At 34.8% G+C, this 17103-nt stretch overlaps 2 protein-coding genes and 1 long non-coding RNA gene across 3 annotated transcripts in view; 1 reads left to right on the forward strand and 2 right to left on the reverse strand.

Annotated features, from left to right (window-relative positions):
* Window positions 1-17103, reverse strand: part of LOC134213966 (uncharacterized) — a 408814-nt gene that overhangs the window by 116872 nt on the left and 274839 nt on the right. The gene's annotated exons all lie outside the window — the stretch shown is intronic.
* Window positions 1-17103, reverse strand: part of LOC134217566 (zinc finger MIZ domain-containing protein 2) — a 223613-nt gene that overhangs the window by 8222 nt on the left and 198288 nt on the right. The gene's annotated exons all lie outside the window — the stretch shown is intronic.
* Window positions 1468-2187, forward strand: LOC134213965 (uncharacterized). The gene is made up of 3 exons (XR_009979588.1): window positions 1468-1554; window positions 1664-1872; window positions 1941-2187. It is a non-coding gene; the product is annotated as an uncharacterized LOC134213965 (long non-coding RNA).

Below are 17103 nucleotides of genomic sequence, written 5' to 3' on the forward strand. Positions count from 1 at the left end.
TAATTTTGATTTTTTAATATATAGGAAGAACATTTCGACGTTCTGTTGAATGCTAAAAATCATTAACTTCAGTTCAGTCGAGTCTGCTTTCGAGATAAAAAAAAAATTAAAAATGTCATTCTCAAACCCAAATATAAGAGCCAATAAATCACTTATTCATTTCGTTGTTGCAATCTCGACGAGGGACGTAAGAGGAGGAGAAATCCAAAACCACACCGCTATATAAAACGATAATAATAATAACAAAGTGAAATTGAACGAAATGATTACCACTACTGCTGGGGGGGACTACTGCTTCCTCTTCGCCAGTGAATTGCAGTTGCAAAGTGGCTTCCATCCCTACCACATAGCAGGCCCTGACTCTTGACTCGCGCGGGTTGGCACGATGATGCGCAGTGGCGGATGTTGCAGTGAAAACTAATTTTATTATTCCGTTTGTACATTATTTAAATAGGTACATGATTTTGATTTTGAAAAACCTATTCTCCACACTAGTTTAATCGTAACTAGTATTTATTAAGGTTAATCTAAAAAAATGTGTAGTTCGGTGAATAAAATAAAGTGTTTGATTGATTCTCATTGAAATCTCTTTCCAAGGTTCTCATAGATGTGAAAAATTTATCCACAGTACAAATAGCACATGCTATCAAAGCATTTACCGCCACAATCCACCACGTGGCCCCCGAATTTTCAAAACTATTAAAGCAGCCTTTCTCCTAGAGGTAAGTTTTTCTCACGCGGCTATCCGGTGCTCTTTTTTGTTGCGATTAAAAATAAGGGAAGGAGTAGATTTTATTAGGTGCGGTACAATACTAGGATTTATATTTATATGTATTGCCAAATCCTATACGGTATCCAGGAAATAAATTCAAAATAACAAAATTTAAAAGATCTTCCAGAACTCCAATCTGAATTTAAAAAATTTCTACAAGCTTTATAATTTCAGGCTGTTCCAGATCGATATCATAGGAATTTCTTAATAGTAGCCTGGGTTTTGACAAGCCAATGGCAGCTATAAAACAAAGTGTTGGTGATTTTGACAGGCATTCATGAGTTTTGAGTAAAGCCATCAAGCTCGAGCTGAAATCGATCTAGAGTGCGACGCTGCAATCAACGAAACAGATCAAAAATAATACCCGAGCGAGATAGCGTCTATATCCGTGTTTATTCAAACAGATTTCACAAATCTGTTGCTTAGTGACTGCTCTTGAGTGTTTTGCAATGTTCGTTTTTTTGAGCTCTGGGCAGGCACGAGTCAGGTGAACTTTGCTACTAGAAATCTCGAGCTGGCTCCTGGTCGTTTCCCGCAACTAGAATCAAAGATTTTGAAGTACAAGATAGTCCACTCTTCATTATCCCATAGAAGCTGCTGGCGAACTACTTTTGAGTAGAGCAACGCCAACAGGTGATTGGAAGTCTAACTATTTTAGTAAAAACGATCAAAGTAACTTCGACTTTTCACTGTCCGAAAGAGTCAACAAGAAACATATTGACAGAACGCGAACTAGCTAAATTGAGTGAAGATGTCGCCGCCGATATCTTCGAACATTTCTAGTAAGTACTCCTAAATATAAATATAAATAATGGTTTAAGATGTATTTTACTTGAATAAATTATTAGGTCTATTTTGAATGAATATTTCATTTGCATGCCTTTTTTTCAGCTTTACGTTCGGTTCGGTGCGGGATGGGGCGCAACTTTATGAGCCTTGGTGAAGGAATGAACAGCCTACAGAGTGGACCTCTGCAACAACCATCGATTCAGATGATAGGCCATCCGTTCGAATTTGCTCATTTCGCAGTTCATGACTAATGATGAGTGCAGGTCAAACAGTAAAGAAATTGGCAACATCCGTGACGGAGAACCGAAGTTGTAAGTCAGTCAGTAAGTAAATGGCAATTTTGGTTTTCTATGAACAAAATTTATATTTTATTTTAAAGACAAGAGGGCTTCCAAGGCTTTAATGCAACTGATGCCGTAGACACTTCTCAAAAGCTTTGGAGGGTGTACATTAAGGAGTCCGAAGTTGTGATCTTGATGTCCCAACTATGCCAATCTTCGATGCGATGCGCAATCTTCAAATTAGTATCTCATCCTGCTGTACACAGCTGGACAGGATTGGCTATCGTTGATCGACTGAACAAGACCACTACGTCTTGGGAGCATACATAAGGATTAAATGATTACATAATGAAATGTGGTAGCAAAAATTATTATTTATGATTTTGTTTTATTTTGGAAGGGTAATGGAATGGCATTATAATAGTGTTTGACTTTTGCAGCATTCTTCCTCTCTCTGCCTCTCAGATCCCGAAAAGTCACATGCTTTTCTAATGAATCACCCACTTTGAGCATGCTTACAGCGGCACACTAGGAGTTAACTTTCTGGAATCAGTATGACGAAAGACATCTAAGGCTCGATTTCTCAAAATTAAGCTCCTTCATAGAAAAAATATTTGGTAGGCGTAGTAGAGGACACCTTCCTACATAACCGGTACCAAATATTTTTTCATGAAAAGTTCCTTATTTTGAGAAAACCCGCATTAGATGTCTTTCGCCATACAAATTACTGGCGGTTAACTCATGCTGGCTATTTTGCGCATATACTATAGCGCCTGATTTGGCAGCGGCGGGTAAAAAATTAGCCACTGCCAATAATTCTTTGCGATAGTCCTATTACTTTTTGAGTTGTTTGGTGCGTGTGCTTCAGATGCAAGTGGGAGCTGACGTTTGAGTAGATGCTCCATGAGCTGGCTAAATCTTCAATTGCTCATTCCGTAGGATCCATCTTATTTGTTGGAGAAAGGGGCCGGAGTACACGCAATGCCTCCAGTAAGGTACACTGGGGGAAGTGGAAAAGGAAAAATCGATAGTGCATGTTTGAATTAGTGTAAAACCAGTTTAAATGATTTAAATGCGTTCAATCAAAATGGGCTATCAAAAACAGTCAATTTTGCACCAACTGTGCGGTAATTCATACCATTTTGGTTGCTTGAAATTTATGGAAATAGATTTTAAAATTAGGAGTTGTTTTTCCACTTACCCTAGTGGGATGGGGTAAGTGGAAAACCCATGTTACCTTGGCCTTCAATAGTGATGAGTAGTTACATATAACTAAAATCAATACGATAATTGCTCTGAGTATCTTTTGTGGAATAATTTCATTACCTTAACGGAATAGATCCTCAAGCAGTTCTCGTAATAGCTAGGGGAGGGGTGGTTTTGCCTTCTCGAACACTTAGTGTACGTAAAGTCTATATGTTCACCCCAAAGATGAACTTTTTAAAGGAAAAATGGGACTTACAGGGTTATAAACTAATCAACTTGGTTTAATGAATTGAGATAATATCTGTATGTGCGTATTTGTACGTATGTGTGTGCGCAAAGCACGTACACAATTATCAGCTATTCTTAAGCACTTGTCCTTAACAAATTTGTTTGCAAAAAAATTGCATTCAACGGCGAAACTGGTTACGAATAAAAATTAATGTGAATTATACAATATATTTACCTATAAGTGCTATTTTTACCTTTCTTATACATTTTTTTCATATGTAAAACATGTGAAAGGCATCACTACCGATAGGTGGATTTATCAGGCATTTTCTCATTTATATGAGTCCAATCACCACTGGAATAACAATGATAACAAAGAAGGAACATATTAATATTCACGGCTATCGAAATAAACCCTGGAGGGAAGAAAATTAGAACATTATCCACTTCCCCCGCAGTGTTTGATACCTGGGGTAAGTGTAAAATCTTTGAATTATTTGCTTTCTTGGTACAAACCTTTACCAATTGAATGGGACTAGTTTATTTGTATTATAATGGTCATCTGTGATATAAATTCACTTGAAAAAAGAACAATTGGTGCAAATAAGAATTAATTTTATGAATGCAAAAATCAACTTTTCGCGAAACCTAAAACTACAGTTCAAGCGTTAACTGTGTTAGTGTATGTATTATACAAATTTCAACATAATATTAGTATGAGCATCAAAGTATATTCTTGGATAATGGAATGATGTGGTAAAAATTGTAAATTATGAACAATTCAAATTTTTTTGAGTCGATTTTTACACTTACTCCCATTTTTCACTTCCTCCAGTGTACCTTATTTAAAAAGAAGAAAAATGTTCGAACCAGGTGAAAAAACAAGAACCAGGAAAGGTAATAAGGAAAGCTTTAGGTTTTTTAACTAGCCACCAGAAGCAATATATGGGCTCTGCTTTAAAACTAGCAATTCCATCAATATATTCGATTTTTATTTGTGTACGGTCAAAACAAATCGCCAGAAAGGTAGCATTTTGCTTTTTCAATCGAAAAGATATGACGTTTAGAATTTGGTTTGGAAGCAACGATGAGCTTCTACACGTTGATATGGAAGCAACGGCGCGCCTCAGTGCGGCGATACGAAGGCAACAACGCATTTCTGTGATAAAATAGTTCGACCGCCATCCGTTGTAGCGCTGGAGTCGTGTTCACCTGTTTTGAGCAAGAGTGAACTACATATATTGTTAATATATTATATTTGCTAGAATCTACTGCACATGATCTAGCTTCCGCTCCTTCATTTCGTGCTAAACTTGCATCTCTTGATCTTGCCTTCGTTGTTCCTTTTTTCAATCTTTCTGCTCAGCGAGTAGCTTCTTCCTCGCCTCCATCCGCTTTGCGAAGGCTTTCTCTTTGGCAAGATGTTCTTACTATGTCTGAAACTTGATTATGCATATGTACAACATGTGATAGATTTAGTTCGGAAAAGGTATTGGAGGGTAACCGCCCCTTCGGTGGGGTTTGATCCCACGACCCCAGTTCGCATGACAGGTGCTTTCCCTACTAAGCTACGAAGGACCTCCGTCGTCCACCGCAGCTTAGCGGGAACTGATGAAACCAAATTCCCAGCACCAGGTACCAGCCGATCTCTCGCAATACATTTTTAGAACTAACTCTCTCAAATGTATTTTTGTACACAATGTCAATGATTTCTTGTTGCTTTTTAATTTTTATATGGAATTCTTATTCTTTGGCTGTAAGTACAGCAAAAGAAATGTGGAGGTAGCATAGAAAAGAAAAATACGTTATTTATTGTTCTTGGTTCTTGCATTAGGGTTTCGATTCTTGCTAAGATTATTTCTACATTTGTTATTCTTCATTTTTCCGAGGCATTCCACGGGGGCATGTCAGTCGATCCTGAGCGACCATTTCGAAAATATTTGAAACTCTGCACAGTTTTTCAATTTCATCTAAATCGTCATTTTTCGATATCAAATCTTCATATTGAGTCACGACTAACTTTTCAAAAGGGTGTATGTGAAAATGGTTCAAAAATATTTAAAAAGCTGCACAGCAAAAACGGAATGTTCGATTGTTATGATTTTTTCAGCAAAGTTAGACAACTAAATGGTGATTCTTAAGAAAATGTGCACAGTAAAAAAAAATTTTTTTTTGCCTTTAAAAATATCATTTTTGTCACAAAAACTCAAATATCTCAAAACCCTATCTTTTTTCGAACGTAATTTTTTTAGGGAAAACGGTCCATTATATTAGCTATCTACCATAAATATTTGGTGATGGTAAACTAATAAACAAAAAAGTTATGACATTTCAAACATTTCACAATTTTCACATTTAGTAAAAAAAAATTTTTTTCTGTGTAAGTTATTTCGAGAATTGCAGTTTGATGCAGATTTTATTGTTAAGGGACGTGATTTAAACAAGTTTTTTTCATGATATTTTGATTTAATTATTCATAGCATCTATAAGAAACTTAGACACGATCCAGTGTTGTGATCAAAAGTATTGATAGTGTCATAATTTTCATTGCACGTGACTGGCGAAAAATTCTTTTAATAGTGTTGAAACCTGTTGATAATAACGTTGATAGAAACATATCAGAAATGTTATTTTTAAGACAAAAATTTTATATACACGTGTACGTCTATAGTTTACCTGCAAAAAATATACCTCTTAGAGAATAGACTTTATGATCGGGAGGAAACGGGTATCTTCAACAACAACAAATGCATGATAGGTAGATACCATGACAATGCTCACGAAAAAGCAAAAAAATTACTACTACTAAGGTTGTTAAAGATCTTATAGTAATTTTTTTCTTCAGTCAAGCAAATGACACCAAACTAGTCAGTAAAAACTTAAAAGTGATTTTGTTTATTGAAATATTACGAACAACATGAGTAGCCGCTTTCTCAACTGTTGTAGGCCGTTTGATGGAAAAAAGTGTTCAAAAGAGTTACGAAATCTCACCGAAAGCACCATAGATAAACTGAAAGCGACTGGTTATGCTCCAATGTCCACATTGAATACAAATTTACGCATTTGCACGTCCTGCCGTCTAAACGTTGACAAAAGAGCAATCTGTATATCATCGGTTGAGCAGAGCGCAGGAAGTTCGAAAACGACAGCAACTGAGGAATTGCCAGATGTATCGACAACAACTGAGGAATTACCAGAAGTATTAAGTGCTGAGAGCCTTGCCACCGTACCATCAGCGAAATCTGTTTCAACAAATCAATCGGAAGATGAGTGTATCCAAAAGGTCAACATCGAACGCTTTAACGAGGGCATAGCTGGGATAAAAGTGACTCCGATTAAATGGAGTAAGATGGACTACGTTTATTACCCGGAGAAAAATACCGTGAAATAAACGAAGCTGTACGAAGAAACCTCTTCAAATTAGGACCTGATGATGTGGAAAATACAGACTACGATGAGGTAATTATAAATATGAAGGAAAGGTTCTCGAATGCAGCCACGACAAGGAAAGAAAAATTATTGATTTTGTCGATGCTGCCAAGTTCGTGGTCTATTCAGGATGCCATTGATAAGTTCAAAACCAATAGAAATACAGTAAAAGAGGCAAAACAATTGAAGAATAACTGTCTTTCAACCAAAAATACTAGGTCTAGTACTGCATTAACAGATGAGACAAAAGAAATAGTAGTTCAATATTTTGAAGATGATGAAGTAAGTCGAGCTATGCCTGGTCAAAAAGATTATGTATCAGTAAAAAAGATGGAAAGCGTCAAGCAATCCAAAAACGATTAATGATGACGACTTTGAAAGAAGCGTACACACGCTTCAAGGAAATTCACGATAATATTAAAATAGGTTTTTCCTCATTTGCAAGCCTTCGGCCAAGGCAATGTAAGCTTCTTTCCAATTCAGGAACACATAATGTGTGTGTGTGCACAACCCATGAGAATATTAATCTTATTTTACATAGTTTGAAAAGAATCAATTTAACAAAGGATATTAAAATGTTAACTGGTAGTCTTTTGTGTGAAAATACAACATCAAATTGCTATCTACGATCTTGTTCGGATTGTCCAGATTCTTCATCATTGGAAAATACTTTATTCGCTGAGTTTGAAGAAAATATATTGATCAGTTATCATTTGAGCAATGGGTGACCACGGATAGGTGTGACATAGAAACTATTGTAAAACCTGTAGATGAGTTTGTGTCATATTTTTGCTTGAAATTAGAAAGTTTAATCCTCACGATTTCATTAAAACAGAACAATCCAGTTTTTAAAAATACGAAAATACATTACAAAATGGTGAATTTTTAGTCATTTGTGATTTTTCTGAAAATTACAGCTTTGTATTGCAAGATGAAGTGCAGTCCCATCACTGCAACGTACAACAAGCTACAATTCATCCATTCGTTATTTATTTTAATGGAAGTACGCAAATTGAACACTTAAGTTTTATTATAATTTCCGAAGATTTAAGACACGATTCAGTATCCGTAAACTTGTTCATTGAAAAAATGATTAACTTTTTACGCGTTGATAAGCATAAAGAAGTCAAAAGATATATTTCATGTCTGATGGAGCAGCGTCGCAGTACAAAAATCGTAAGAATTTTTCGAGCCTTTGTCAATTTAAATCAATGTACGGAATTAATGCAGAATGGCATTTTTTTGCTACATCACATGGCAAAGGTCCTTGTGATGCTATTGGAGGAACAATAAAGCGCATGGCCACAAGAGCAAGTTTAGCCAAAGAACGTGAGCATCCAATTAAAACTGCGAAAGAACTTTTGATTGGGCAAATCGTAGAAAAGAAAAAGATTTAACCAAATTATCATTTTATTTTACTACTACTGAAGAGTACGAAATAAAGGCTTCAGAGCTCAGCGAGCAATTTAATAACGCGAAAATGATCCAAGGAACCCAAAAATTTCACTGTTTCATTCCATTGTCGGAAAATAAAATTAAAGCAAAACTATACTCAAACTGTGCTGATAATAATTCAAAAGTGTTCGATATTTTAAAAAATTTGAATAAAAATAAATAAAAATAAGTATTAATAAACTGTTTTCATGATATCATAACCCATACCAAAATTCAAACCCAAAACTCTTAGAGTTTCTATAACAACATTGTGTAACTGCCACATTTAATTTAATACTTAGGATAATATTAATTCATTTTAATTTATTTATACATATAATATTTATACATATAATATACATAATATCGATGAATACATAAATATGGAATATCATACAAACAACTTGTTTAACTCACGCAAGGCCCTTAACAATAAAATCAGCATCAAACTGCGATTCTTGAAAAAAAAATACACGGAAATTTTTTTTTGTTTACTATATGTGAAAATTGTGAAATGTTTGAAATGTCATAACTTTTTTGTTTATTAGTTTACCATCACCAAATTTTTATGGTAGATAGCTAATATAATGGACCGTTTTCCCTAAAAAAATTACGTTCGAAAAAAGATAGGGTTTTGAGATATTTGAGTTTTTGTGACAAAAATGATATTTTTAAAGGCAAAAAAAATTTTTTTTTACTGTGCACATTTTCTTAAGAATCACCATTTAGTTGTCTAACTTTGCTGAAAAAATCATAACAATCGAACATTCCGTTTTTGCTGTGCAGCTTTTTAAATATTTTGAACCATTTTCACATACACCCTTTTGAAAAGTTAGTCGTGACTCAATATGAAGATTTGATATCGAAAAATGACGATTTAGATGAAATTGAAAAACTGTGCAAAGTTTCAACTCAATAGAAAATCATGAATTAAAAATTTTCTTAAATTTTGATGCTGTTGCTTGGAATCGCTCTTCTTTCTTCTCCAGTCGCCTTTCTTGCTTCATCCATCTACCTGTTTCCTTCTTTCTGTTATCTTATTTTTTCTTACTATAGTAATATTCCGATTTTATCACCCCCTTGTTAATTTTGGGGTGATAAAACGGGGTATGTGACAAAATCGAAAAAAAAAATGTTTTAAATTTTTAAATTCGTTTCACAAATATGAATCATTTTATGCCTTGGACAGGCAAAATGCGTGAACGGTACCATTATTTCTTGTCGAAACTGCTTACAGAATCATTCCCAGGTACTCAGAAGTCATTCATAATAAACTACAGGCGGTGAAAGTTATTTCATGGAAATCAACGTTATTTGCGGTATTATTTACAAAAATAAAAAGAATGACTAAAATTTTCAAAAAATTTTGAGTTGCAAAATCGGGTTGAAAACGTGATAAAATCAGACGCGATAAAATCGGGTCGGAAGCGTGATGAAATCGGAGGTAGACAAAATCAGGGAGTGACACAATCGGGTCAACACTGTTCTTCCTTCTTTCTTGTTCCTTGCTCCTTGTTCCTTTTTTATTCTTTCTTTTTTTATCATCCTTCTACCTTTTTCTACCTTCCTTAATGTTTCTTTCTACTTCCTTCTTCTTTATTCCTTCTTTATTCTTCTTTCCTCCTTTTTCCTTCTTCTTTCTTTCTTCATTTTTACTTCCTTCTTGTGTCTTGCTTCTATCTCATTCCTGCTTTCTTGTTCCTTATTTCTGTCTTTTCTTTATTCTGCATTCTGCCTTGTACCATCTTTCTTACTCCTTTTTCTTCTTTCTTTTTCTATCTTCTCTCTTACTTTTAAGTTCTTCCTTCTTTCTGCTTCGTTTTAACTTCTTTTTCCTTTTTCCTGTTTACTTTTTCCTTCTTTATTTCTTCTTCCTTCTATCTTCATTATTACCATTTTTCTTCTTTGTTCCTTCCTCTGTCTTCCTTCTACCTTCTTCCGTCTTATTATTTCTTTCTTATTCCTTCTTACATTTTCCTTCCTCTTTTTATTTTAACTGTTTTAAAGTGTTTTTTAATCTACAGACTAAATTCAACACCGCCTTCTCCTCCTTTTTCCTTCTTCCTTCTTCTATAGCTTTCTTAATTCCTCCTTCCTTCTTTCTAGTTCCCTTGTTCGTTCTCCTTCTTTCTTCTTTCTTCTACCTTTCTTTGCATTTTTTTCATATTTATTCTCTATTCTTCATTCTTTATGCTTAACTCTCTATTCTGTGAAGAATTTTTTTTTATTTTTTATTCTTTTTTTTCTATTCCTTATTCACTATTCAAAAACTCCACTTCTACTCCATCGTACGGTTGGGCTCCATTTCATTCCACTAATTTCAAACTTTCGTTGTTTCAGCATGTGAGTATTCAGCCTTATGAGGACACCCATGGAAAGAGTATATCATGTACTTCCCGTCAATAAAGAAATCAATATGCTCTAGTATAGCAATAAATAAATATAAAATTTCCCTAAATAATGCAAAATTCCCATAAACAATCAAAAAAATTCCCTAAATCAAAAATATATCAGCACTTTTAAAAGCAAAATAACAATTATAAAAGAAGAATTTTCCAGTATTTTCATTTTTCTGCCTGTACGAAATGTCATGGGAGCTTGAAGACGGATATAAAAATTTCGTGGTCCGTCAAATCATAAATTTTCATTATGTTTCAATCTTTATAATGAAGAGTAAATTATATCTAATATAAAAAGTTCCCGGTGTCGGTTAAAGAGTTATTGAATTTACAATAAAATCGATGGTGATTTAAATAATATGTTATCTTGGCGGAAATCTTTGAACCTGGCGATTAATTTTGGAAATCAAGAATCTGAGACTCCCTCAGAAGTGACCACAGCTTCTTCGCAAATCAAATGGCAGATACAGTAGCAGCAGGAATAACGACGCTACAACCAGTTCAAGTCAATCCGCAACAGGCAGTGGAACGGTAGCAAAGATACAGTTCCAACTCCCCCACGCGAGTTTCACCGGCTGGAAACAAAAACGCGGCGGCAAACAATCACGCAAAACAATGCACTAAGTATCACATCATTTTCATTTATTTATACTTTCTATTTTACTCGTGTTTTGAACGTGTGTGTTTGGATTCCCCTCTCTATTTTTTTTTTCAGTTCATTATACTTCTTTTCTTATAATTCTTGCTTTATAATAGAGACCAGGGATAGAATCCAAATAAAAACGAAAAAAAATCTCCCTTATCATCTTTGAATATACTTGCGATGTAGTTGCATATCTATGATGAACGTTCTTCTATAACAAGTTTCAATTGTGGAATACCTATGCTGATTATGCATTTTAAATTGTGTTACACAGCGGCGAGAAAAAGAAATGTGATCTTCAACGGAAAATAAGGGAGAACGCGCTTTATAGCTTGTCGATGAGGGCAACTAATCTACCTTCCCTTCCGATTCTGTTTTTATAATCATCATTTTTCTCCTGAACCGGTAATGAGTATCGAGCTCACCATCTTAGGATTGGTCATCGCACGCCTTTGGTTACAAAGGTAACTGTAGATCCGGAATATCCATGCTTATACAGTTTGAGAGTTTGTCTGTTTACGCTTAACTCATACGTGCCAATGACACTGTTCAGTAGACATGTTGTCAAAATCGCTTTTCGCACATTTTATTTCTGATAGGATCGTATTCGTACTTGAAATTCATATATTCTCCCATAGTTTGAAAAATTAGATTCGAAATAACCGATCGAAGTGATTCATAACAACCTGTAACGTACGGTGGTTTCGCCCAACAAAATTTGTAGAATGTCTCGCAGCTCATTCCAAGCATCATTCCAAGAATGGAACGTTCATTCTTCTTTCGCAACTAGGAATAATTTCTCCACTGCCGTTGATTTAAAACTTATAACTGTAACAGCGGAATAATGACACTTTGAAAATTAGATATAAACTCATCGGCTGTATAGCAAATACTGTGCCATCCACCACGACTCTAGGAGCACCAAGAAAGAAAAAAAAAACAATATATTTTATATGAATATTCCCGGAAATTTTGAATCTAAAAAAAAAAACAGGAGTTTGATTAGTATAATTTTTATGGTATCACTATTATTTTTATTTTCTTCATTATTTTCTGTTTTTGTTTTAATATTTTCCTTTAACCTGAATGGACGATCTTAAACAAAAAAAAAATGTTTCCGTTAATTCGCTTAATGAAAAATATTTCATTTATTCGTTGAGAAGGAAACAATTTCCGTCACACTTAATTGAGAACAAAATGATAAAAAAATTCGGGTGACTTTTAATTTTGAAATCAAGGCAAAATTCAAAACAGGAAGGTGGGCAACTACATACATACATATGGAAACATTATTATTTTATTATTTTTACATTTATTATTTTGTTAAGCAATGATTTTACCTGTTCATGAGATAAGATGGTTTAAAATTATTCATATGGAAACTCCCATTCCAGCTAATCATCCAAACTGGCGTGCATCGTAAATGGATGATATGCAGCTACGAAGTATTTATTAATAAAATATTCCAGTATTCTGTATATTTTTTTTATCATTAGTTTACATCCCATGACATATTGATTATATAATATTCTTGGTTACAGCAATAAGCGTTTCATTTTAAATTTGTCATATATTTTACTATGTTCTCTCATATTGATATATCTCCACATATTACCATATATTTTTGAATATTTTCATTTCCTTAATTTTCATATTTTCATTTTCGTATGCATTTCTATACAGCTTTGAATACTATTATATATGTTCAAAGAATTCAGAATAGAGAAATATAATTATTTTCCCATTGTGCCATAAAACTACATATCTTCATCATATTCTTTATTTTTATTTATTACTTTATGCATTTATATATTTATACAATTTGTTTCTCAAAAATTTTCATCTTTTCAGCAATCAAGATCTCTTTTTTTGGTCTTTGAACCAGAATGATGTATATCCCCCGATTTTAACCAGGACAGTCCTTGCCAAACTATTGGGTTTCCATCTCTGAAGAAAGCATAAATCTAGAACTTGCTGGTGTTGAAGAAAGCTCCCCCCTCATCCATGGCATACGAATTGAAGCTTGGTGAGAGAATTCCATTATATATATTTATTCAATTTTATTGAAACTATATAACTATATGCCAAATGCCAAAAAAAAACCGTCAGGGCACCCGATTGAAGCGATTTGGATAGGAAGAGTGGAATCGCCAACTTCCTATTGTTAACATTTCGTGGAAAAAGGGCGGGCTCTTCTCCCCATCTATTGGGTCAATCTGGGAAACGAGGGCTAGATTATATTATTTTATGTACGAACTTTCTTCTGGAAGGAGATTCTCTATTCATCCCGTGGATTCGCATAAGTGTCTCTGCTTATGGAACCACCCACCCATTTTTGGCCCTTCATACAGGAGTTTGATGAAATACAAACAATAATATTATCATGATCAAATCGATTGTCAGTGCTATCGGCAGGTGCCTTGCTACAATAGATGGTAGTATCATCATCATCATCATGTACGAAATGTCATGGGAATTGTTGGAGGAATTTATAAAGTTATTTCAAGAGGAACGAACAAACAAATTGTTGAAGGGATCGTTGTCAATGAGGGACCGCCTGTTTACTTCGATGACATTTACTTCATGGGTGCAGCAGCCGTAAAAACAACCTTCCGTAAAAGATATTTTAGTTACAAGATAAAGATTGTCGCTGTCGTCGCTGTCCGGAACATTTTTTGCTGGCGAGGATAGGGAATCTGAATTGACATTTAGGAAAAATACATACGATTTGATAGTTTAATACCGCACACATGTTTCGGACAGCAGAACAAAGGGAATCGAAGCGACAATCTTTATCTTGTAACTAAAACATATTTTCCTTCCGTGCACCATGTTTACGGTACTCGTCACTGAGTGGTTGATGCCGGCGTTTCTATCTGTGTTGATAAACCAGCTACTCTATGTTTTAAAATTTTCACAATTTTCACCATGAGCTCATGGAAGAATGGAAGTTGGAAATCGATAAAATGTATGTCAGGTATTTCGCAAATTTATGGAAAATGGGGATGTTTAAGAAGGCAGTAATGGTAAGGAATGAAGTATGAGGTGAAAAAATTATCTCGTGCACTTAGTTTGCGCTGATTAGTAGTTTTATAGTGATGAAATTTCGATTTAACAACCACTAAATAAACGCCATCTCTTGCATTAAACGTTTTGACAGAGCTACCTTATTGTCAGCATCAATTATGTCCTAAAGCCCTACCTCGTACATGGCTGCAAACGATAGTGAATCTGTCAAGTACACACGAACCGTTATTATTTAAATTCTTCTAAGGGGCTGTCCATATACCACGTGGACAGTTGAGGGGGAAGGGGATGTATAGCGAATGTCCACGGTTCATATAATTTTTTGGAAAATTATATGGGCAGTTGTCCACGCTGGGGGAGGGGGTATCTTAAATCGACCAAAACCTGTCCAAGTGGTATGTGGACAGCCCCTAATAGTCTAAATCAGAAAACAAAATTTTAGTTTTAACACTTTTGAGACATATGTTGGGCTGACCAACTTCTGTTTTTGAAAAGGCAACATTACAGAACGCACTTGTCCTAAGACGAGTTCTTACCATCCCATTGAATTCCACCACTTAATTGTATCTTGACAGATACGTATTTCGACCTCAACAGTAAGGCCGTCTTCAGTGTCTCGTACTTGACTCGACTTGAAGAAAATGATCGCAGCTTACACTATTTATACTATGCGTAGGTATAATAATTTATCTAGGTACTTATCTAGTTACATTTCGTACGGTGCTTACTTCTACGAGTAGATAGATAAATTATTATACCTACGCATAGTATAAATAGTGTAAGCTGCGATCATTTTCTTCAAGTCGAGTCAAGTACGAGACACTGAAGACGGCCTTACTGTTGAGGTCGAAATACGTATCTGTCAAGATACAATTAAGTGGTGGAATTCAATGGGATGGTAAGAACTCGTCTTAGGACAAGTGAAGACATTCCACTAAAAAGCTCAAAATAATTTTCTTATCATTACAGAACGATTGAACTATCAGATCAAAACGTCAGGCTCATATGTTAATTGTTAAAGGTTGGGTGAATTTGATACCTTATTATACCACTTTATTTTGCACGTCTAATAAGACCGAAAATGTCGATGATACATTTTCCATCTAATTTAAAATTTCAAATTAAGCAATGTTCCTTTCGACTTCGGAGTCGAGGATGAAATCTGACGCACGCAGGATGATTAGCTTCATCAATCCCTGTAAGAAAATCGAATATTGTTTTTTCATTTTACGTCCCAATAGGTAGAATTCTCGAAAGAATTGCTGAAAAAAATGGAAAGAAATTGTTGGATATTTTCCCGAATTAAATGCTGATGGTACTTTCGTTCAAACCTCTGAAGCATATCATTTGAAGATATTGTGGAAGGAATTTCCAAAGAAATCACTAAACTAATTTTCGGGTGAATTTTCTGGAAGAAATCTTGAAGGAATTTCTGGAGGAAATTTCCTAATAACTGTTGGAGGAATTTGTAAAGTAGTTTCAAGCGGACGGGTTTGAACAAATTGCTGAGGGAATTGCTGGGAATCAATCGAACTACTGAAGGATTCTTCGAATAAATTGTCGCAAGAATTCGTGACTTTGCGATTTGGGAGTACATACATTATTTTGTAAACAAACATCGTTTTATAAAACCGTCTAAGACGAATTAAGTACTGTCCATTTAATTCCACCAGTTAATTTTCGTTATCTTTGCAGATACGTATTTCGACCACAACTGTGTAGCCGTCTTCAGTGTCTTGTACTTGACTCGACTCGAGTCAAGTACAAGACACTGAAGACGACCACAATTGTGGTCGAAATACGTATCTGCAAAGATAACGAAAATTAACTGAAATTAAATGGACAGTACTTAATTCGTCTTAGACGGTTTAATACATTCCACTAAACGAGCTTAATATATTTTTCTGATCGTTTTATATATTCCATTGAAATTAACTTCCTTATCTGATAATGAAGGCTTATATTATCGGACACATACCATCGTTTTTCCAGTAAATATTTGCTTTAGCAGGAATTAATTTTTCAATGTTTTTACAAAGTCTGTACGTCCAAATCGCAAAGTGGCCTTAAATGGTTAGATTAATTTCCGAAGCGATTGCTGAAGGAACTACCAAAGAAATTGCTGCATAAAATCTTGAATTCTGGAGGAATTCTCGAAAGAAGGAATTATTCCATAGCCGATTTATCTTTTCCATAAAAAAAAATTGGAAGGTTGTATCAGAGACACGACCGCAAAATCAACGTAGAATAACGTATTAGAGTGTAGCGACTCAGAACAGTAATTATAGGTTTCTTGCCTCTAATCATTTTTCGAATATGATGTTTCACATTATCAATTCACGCGCCAGATGACTAATATCTGAAACGTAGGCAATTTACTGCGTTTAACAAGTTTTCAACAGTGCCTGTTCAATTTTTCAATAGTTTAGCGCCTTTACTCAATTGTTTTTAATAGTTGTGCAAAATCTTAAAGAGTTTGTCGTTCGATTGATACAAAAATCATCAAAATCGGTTGAAAGATGGCTGAGTTATTAGCCCATACTTCCTGACCACTTTTCGTGACGGTCTCAAATTTGATTCAACAGAATGACCCCCCTATGTTTTCCCGAGGGACGTATTCTACGTCAAAAATCGCCAGATCGATTATTTAACTTATTTAAATTCGACTTTCCAAAAGAAACCTTATTTTCTGATGCCTCGATGGCGCTTAGAACAGGCCTTGGCCCAAGATGAATACACCACTAGGTGTTCCAATCTGCCAAATTCACGATTCAGCCATCTTGGATTTTAGTATGGGAGAGCCAGCCGGTTTGTTTATGTTTTGCACCGAAAATGAATTTTTCACCCCCGCCTTCTTCTCGTCCATAAATTGGGCAAATTGTAACACCTAGCTGT

The sequence above is a fragment of the Armigeres subalbatus genome, chromosome 2, assembly GCF_024139115.2.
Source record: "Armigeres subalbatus isolate Guangzhou_Male chromosome 2, GZ_Asu_2, whole genome shotgun sequence".
Taxonomy (NCBI): Eukaryota; Metazoa; Arthropoda; class Insecta; order Diptera; family Culicidae; genus Armigeres; species Armigeres subalbatus.